The sequence below is a fragment of the Pecten maximus genome, unplaced genomic scaffold (assembly GCF_902652985.1).
Source record: "Pecten maximus unplaced genomic scaffold, xPecMax1.1, whole genome shotgun sequence".
Lineage (NCBI taxonomy): Eukaryota > Metazoa > Mollusca > Bivalvia > Pectinida > Pectinidae > Pecten > Pecten maximus.
This window is the reverse complement of record NW_022979363.1, coordinates 37,228-44,786: the sequence shown is the minus strand read 5'-3', so window position 1 is coordinate 44,786 and position 7,559 is coordinate 37,228.

Here is a 7,559-nt window from a genome sequence, read left to right as displayed (position 1 = left end):
GGGAGGGAATCGTAGCTCTGACGACGACAATCTGTCAGAAATTGTCCGTCCGTCGTCCAGAGCTACGTTATCGCAGCTAGGAGTACCCCAATGCAACTGGAAAGGCATTTCATGACATTTTTTACAACTGATGATTTAACCAGCAAATTATTTTATGTAATATACACAAAGCTGTGAAACTATTGTGTATGTTGATAAATAGCCCAAGTTTTCTCTGGCCCTGTCACCATGTCTGGTGTAGGGCCGGAGCGTGCTACTATATGAAAACGAGGAATTATATCCGACACCGTTTAGTGTCGCTAAGAATTTGGTGCAAATACAATAAAATCAGATGTGACATAACACCTACCTTACATGTATGAATAAATTATATATTTATTTACCCAAGAACACCCATTTAGTCCCATCTAGGTGTTTAATTTCGTCCGTATAAATTTACAAATATTGAATTTTTGAATTTAATATAATTCACACAGGCTTTGGGAAATGATAAGCTTAGTTTTCTTAATTTAAACTATGCAAGAAGAAAAACACAATAAAGCATATGTGGTCTTTTCGGTCCATTGCGTTCCGATTCCGGTGGTGACAGGGCCAGAGTAAAATTGGGCTAATTAATAAAATGAAAAATAATTTTAGATAATCAAAATGTATACCAATTGCATACCTTATACTACTTTTTGAAGTATATATATATATCTCATTAATATCTTCAATGAATATTAATATTGCTGTGAAATTGTTTATATTGTAACCCTGCTATTAATACTAGCCGCAATATACCGCTCAGCTAGAGAGATCTTCTCTTTAGCTAAATTGGTTGAGTATAAGACTAGTAAGCTAGAGGCACCAGCTTCGATCCCTAGCGGAGGCAGTGATTTAAATTTAATTAAGCATGTGCTCTGTTTACAATATTTATCACAGGGGGCAGGGGAGGACCAACGTCACAAAAAAAATGATTGCTAGATAAATAATCTGATGATGGTGGGCTAGTAAATGGACAAAAATGTTTTAGCCAACTCTCGAAAATGTTTTAGAACATTTGAATTTATGTCGGAAGCTAACTCCTGTAACGTATGCAGACATTCAGCGTACAATGTGTCTGTCAAAGGTATTGTTAAAAACTGTAAAACTTCTTACATTGTAGAGATGAAACATTTATACATATATGCGCACACGCATTTATGGCAAATTATGCTGACAATGTTATTATAATACAGTATGTACAGGATTAAACAATATGATTCTTTGACAGGCGGCTCATAATACAAAAAGCACAATATAAATCATCATAATTATAATTGTTTAGCTCTATTTTTTGTTATAAGTTGTAACTATAACTGGGTGCTGTCATGTTTTCAAAAATGGACATATCAACAATTATATGTGTTCTTGTTATTTCTGTTTCAAATTGAGTTACATGTATACTTAAGTGCACAGATTAATTCTTAAATGTAAAATGTAAAATACATTGTAAATGTTTAATAAATGTTTAATAAAAATTTAACCTGTCATGTTAAACAATATTAATAGAACCATGTGAATAACAATACAATTCTAATACACAACAGTATAATTGACAGTTGTTTGTAGATCAGTATAATAATTAGTCTTTGATAATGCAATTCGATAGTACTAGTCTCTTTGAACTGGACAAGTGGAAGTTTGAAACTTAATTGGATAGTTAAGACTGTCATCAGGATGGTTAAAAGCATTATGTTGATCAGGACGGTTTAAACACTTTTAAACACTTAAGTATGAATGTTAACTACTAAAACAGAAATTTGCTTGAAACACTTAATTAGAAATATTTCACTATTTAAGAGGAAGCTTGTTTAAACAATAAGTAGAAATGTTAAACAACCTAACTAAAAGTGTTGACTTTAAACACTTAAGTGGATATGTTTAAATACTTCGTTATGTTATTCAATCTTTACTTAACTAAAAACACCACCAGGGTAGGCACAGAAATACAGGTTCAGTACAGTAGGCCTATAGGGTTAGCAGAAACACAGGTAATTTTTGTATTCCTAATCTGATACTAATACAGTCGAGTGTAGACTAAAGGTTACACCCAAGTGCACTCCCGAGTGCACTCCATATGGACTTGGAGTACACTCCAAGTGGACTCCGAGTCTACCTGGAGTCCTATAAGATACCATGTCTACCCCAGTTCTATAATCAGAATATATCATACATGTATTAATACTTTGATGCTTTTAATATAATTTACATATATAAATAGATTTTTACAAATTACTTTTGTTCTGTTAATATTACTATTTACATTTATTAAGTCTACTAGGAATATTTATTTGATTGTTAATACATGCTAATAAAGACAGTTATACAATTTATGCCATAATCAGGTTTCTATGAAAGTTAATTGCTTATTATTCCATATTTTATTAGTATGTAAGTAAATTGTATTTCATTCTAATTTCTATTAAGGAATTGAAAATTATTTCAATTAGAATATTTATTACTGTACATATATCATGACTGTAAAGGAAGTTTAGATAATCATCTATATTATGTTATTGATTATTCAAAATATTGAAAATTAACAGTATATAATGAATTATGTGTTTTTTTATAAAACATTCTCTACATATATGTACTCAGTTCAGGCAAGTAATTATATAGATCATTAGAAAAAAATATATTTACAACTGTACATATTTACGAGTATTACCTGGTTAAATTAATGTTCTGACATAATGTACACATAAGTATGTAGTTCCGGAGGTGTGTTCCCCGAACGCCTACATATTTAGAACAATAGACAGAGACATCAAAGGAAGTGTAATTATAGTCTGTTTCATACATGTTCTGTATTTACCCGAGATATTTTACCTGTATTTTACCTGTAGAAATCACTTGACAGCTAAAGAAAACCAAGACACTAGCATATGCATTTCAACATTTTATTTAAACAGAATTGTGAAATTTATAGTATAATATTAATCACATTGATATATAAGTTATAAGAGAATTAGAATTCTGCAAGTTAATATATCTTTATATCTTATTTTGAAAACAACACTATGAGAATCTTAATATATTGAGCACTTGAAATGTACATGTACATATATGCTAATGCATTTTGGAATATCACTATCATAATCTTAGAATATTACATTTGTTATACTATAACATTGAATTTTTTTTTTAGATCAATATAATAAAAAATATATATATTTTTTTTTATGAAGGGGCTTTTGTCCACTTTTTGATTAGTGTGAAGGGGCTTTTGTCCTAGGGGCTAATGTCCGGGGGGGCTTTTGTCCGTACCTCGCTTGTATGTCCTTTAATGTCCGTATAATGGTGAACATGTTTGGATGTGCATGGTGTACAATCTTTTTGAATTTCCTGTGCCAGGCTTCTAAGTGATTGGCCGTCCTTGGTCGTTGTGGTAGTGGTTTCAACGGTTCTGTCTCCCTCTATCCTTTTGTGCTCGGAACCTTACGTCTTTTCAATGGTGTAGTATATAGATACATACATGTAGCTCCGTTATTCATCTTCAAGTGTTATGCCATCCCGTAGCCAGGGCTACATCACAGCTCATCGTTTTTACTTATCTCGACCAGTAAAGTGAGGGATTTTTACTATCAACATCATTATTTTCAGTCTTTGTGATATCAGAGAGGTGTTCAAATGAGAAAAGAGAGCCGTTTGAGTATAACTTGTAATTAAAAACAAAGCAAAGTATTTGATTTACATTTTGATTTGATGAAATTGATAATTCAAGAATTATTAATGAATATTTTACAATATTAATTTCAATGAATTATTAATTAATATTTAATGCAATGAATTATTAATTAATATTAATTTGATAATTATTGATATTTATTAATTTGATAATTTCTTTTTTGTTTAAATAAATATTGACAAATATCATGTGCATATAGGTAATTCTAAGATATCATATTTTTGTGCAGTATTATTCATTGAATATTGACCTTTGATTTTGATGAGAAATACTATAAAATCTACAGGTAACACACAGTTAAAATACAGGTGACTTAAGTGACTTCACCAGAACAGACTATAATTACTGTACAAACATGCATACTCATTAGGGTGTTATTTCAAAATGTAGGCATTCAGGGAATCAGCCGTTCCGGACTACCCATAATGAATGACAATTCAATTCAAATAGTTTATTAAAGTCTCACCCTCAATAAAATATTTTCATATAAACAAGAATATCAACATACATGTACAAAATAAAAAAAAAAAAAATACATAAGAGGCCACTCTATATAGAGTTATGAGAGACTATAAAAACATGATTAAGATAAAAAATATAGTAAACGATTAAATCCTATAAAACACATTTTTTCTTTTATCTAAAATTTGTTTGCAGGCTTTGGCACCGTAAAAATACATATCACTGTTGTGGAGTATGAAGTTAAATTTATCTGTATCACAAAAATTATTAAAATTACTATCTAGTTGACTGGCTCTTAAAAACAGTGCATCTCTTATTTCATTATACAATGGACAGTGATTTAAAACATGAAGCTCGTCTTCGACATCAATAGCACAATTAAAACAAGTTCTCAAATTAAAATCTGACAGTATCTGTTTATTTGCTATTATTATTGGTCATGCATGACTGACTCTGGCCTGACACACCTGAGACCTGTGCCAGGTGAGTTTTAGAAGCCAGCTACAGGTACTGTCCTGGGTTCACAGAAATACCTATGTCAATTTTATCACTGTATGGCTTGAAATGATGAAGCTGTGCAATTTAGCAGGGTGTGTTATAACCTCAGGCCAATTAACAGAACAGTAAGATTATTTCCTGACTTGAAGAAAAGGATTGTAAAGCTCTCCATCTGAGAGGCCTTAATCAGACCAAAATTACATGTATAAACGAAATACCAGTGTAATTTATTAGGTGGAAATGTAAAGATAAGCTGTAAAACCATTAACAAATTGTTTAACAGGTTTAAGAAGACCAACTCTATTGAAATGAAGTCATTCTATACTGAAATTAGAAAGTAAAAATAGGCTGTTTCTTAGTTATTACATTGTAACCTGTCTAAGCCGCAAGTATTGAGACCAAACGTATTTGCCGGTTTCTGTAGGTGTCCGGTATGTAGAGGTACAATGTTGAATGATATAAGTTCAGAAAAAAATAATGCAAATTAAATTAAGAAATGATGCAGTTCTTATCTTGTTATATTCAAAAATATAAAGACATTGATTTAAAAATTTATTGTAAAGAAAGAGATTAAAGTAAAAAAAAAATTAATAATTTCAGTGTTATTCCAAATGATATAATGAATGCAAATTCACCATTTCCCAAAATCAACCTATAGCCTTCTACCCGTAATTAGTACACATTGTTCTCATCCAGGAAATAAGATTATAGAGCCTGAGGTACAATTTGCCCCAGGACAGTTGGACACAGCAACCTATGTACCATTTACCTGTTGGAACTACATGTACAGTACATCGTTTTATATTCCCATTCAGTCAATATCAATCATAGTATGTGTCACTCATACATTGTATGTAATAGATACAGGTCATGAATGTACAATGGTTGTTCATGCAAGCCTATTATATAATCATAAATTTAAATGTTCAAACTTAAAAAAAAAAAAAAATGACATAAGGCCAGCTGCAGTTGGTTTATGGAATGTTTGATAAGTATTTACTTAACTCAAACATGAAAATTATATTAATCTATATTGATTTACATATTGACTTCTAATACTCTATACATACTTCCATTATAATATCAAAGACATAAAGTAATAGTGCAGTTTGAATTTTTTTTTCCCAAATATTTTATAATAATGACTTATAACTGTTTTGATAATACTGTAATAGGAATGGACAATCATATCATTTCAAAAGTTTCAGATATCGACAGTCACAAGTCTGTACCTATATTCTATATGACCTTGGTATAGGTCAGCCTGAGTTTCCTCTAGCCCTGCACACCATACCAGACATTGTGCCAGGGCCAGAGGAAACTCTGGCTATGTAAAGGTAAGGTGTGATGACCAGTTTCCATCTAACAATTAAGGGGGTCTTTATCTAGTTAGATGACCATGTGTACACCTGTCCAAATCTTCATACCTTACAAGGTAAAGTTGGAGGGGGGATTGTATCTTATATAACTGTTAAAAGAACTTCATTTATGACCAGGATTTAATGAGGCAGGTGTAACAAAACAAAGATGGTTTACCAAATGGAAATGTTAGTTTGATGTTATAAGTTTAATCTGTAAATCAATATTAGACATTGGATCCGGAATATGCTATCAAGGTGATGAAAAACCCAAAAAATTCTTTTGTATTGTATGTTCTGATAAATTTAAACTGTTGGAAGAAAAGTATTTGAAATATTAAAAACAGTAGTACTTCGAGTACAAGATATTTCCAGTACACAATCAAACTCTACATTTTGAGAGACCACGAACAACTTGCCAAATAGTTTTACTTTTTGTTTATTACCAATTTCTATTAATTTACGTGGCTTGTTAAAACTCTTCAAATCAAAGGAATGTTATCATACATTTTTCAACGAAGTGCCAGATCTATTCATTTTATATAAGGTTTACTAATAGAAAAAATCTATTATATTAGATATTGTAATTAGTTAACCAACTAAAAATGAACCAACAAAATAATAAGATGATATATACAATGAAAAAACAGTAACACTTATCTTATTGTTACATGTTTAAGGAGCCTAAATGTATATATATATATAAGAGTATACATCTATCTATAAACATGTATATATGTACTTGGTTACAGGTACATGTGATACATGCATATGTGGACCCAGGTAGGATTGGGGCCTGATAGGACTCCAGGTAAACTTGGAGTGCACTCCAAGTTTACCTGGAGTCCAAACGGAGTGCACTCGGAGTGCACTTTGTGTAACCTTTAGTCTACACTCAACTGTACATACAGTGTGATATCAGTCAATCTCTGTAAATGTGTTCTGTCATACAGAAATGATTATAAAATTACTATCTAATTAGTCTAATTAACAATTTCGATGCATCATATTATACACATGCAGCTATACAGGGAGGTACGACAATGTAATTTTCACTCCAACATAACATAATCACTATCTATCAACCCTACAGAAAAATACAATAATTTTGGTGGAAATGCTAGAAACTTTGCTGCTTCAAACTAAGTTCACTTATTATGACAAACTTGTAGTAGTTGAGGTGACTATAGCGAAGTCTTTAAAGATTTCTGACAATGGTCGCGGACTAGCTAAAACAAATCAAACAATTTACATTTTCATCTTCTTCACCAAAACCGCTGAACCAAATTCAATGAAATTTGGCAGGAAGCTTCCATGGCCAAATGTCAACAAAATTTGTCAATTATATGGTCCCAACCCCCAGGGGCCTGAGGCGCTGGGCCAAAAAAGAGTCAAATTATCTAAAAATCTAAAATCTGCTCAACTCCCAGATGTGGTATAACCAAATACTGTTTCACAGATAGAAAGTCTTAAATTAAGGTTCTTTACCAAAATTGTGAATTCATGACCCTGGGGTCTCAAGTTTTCAC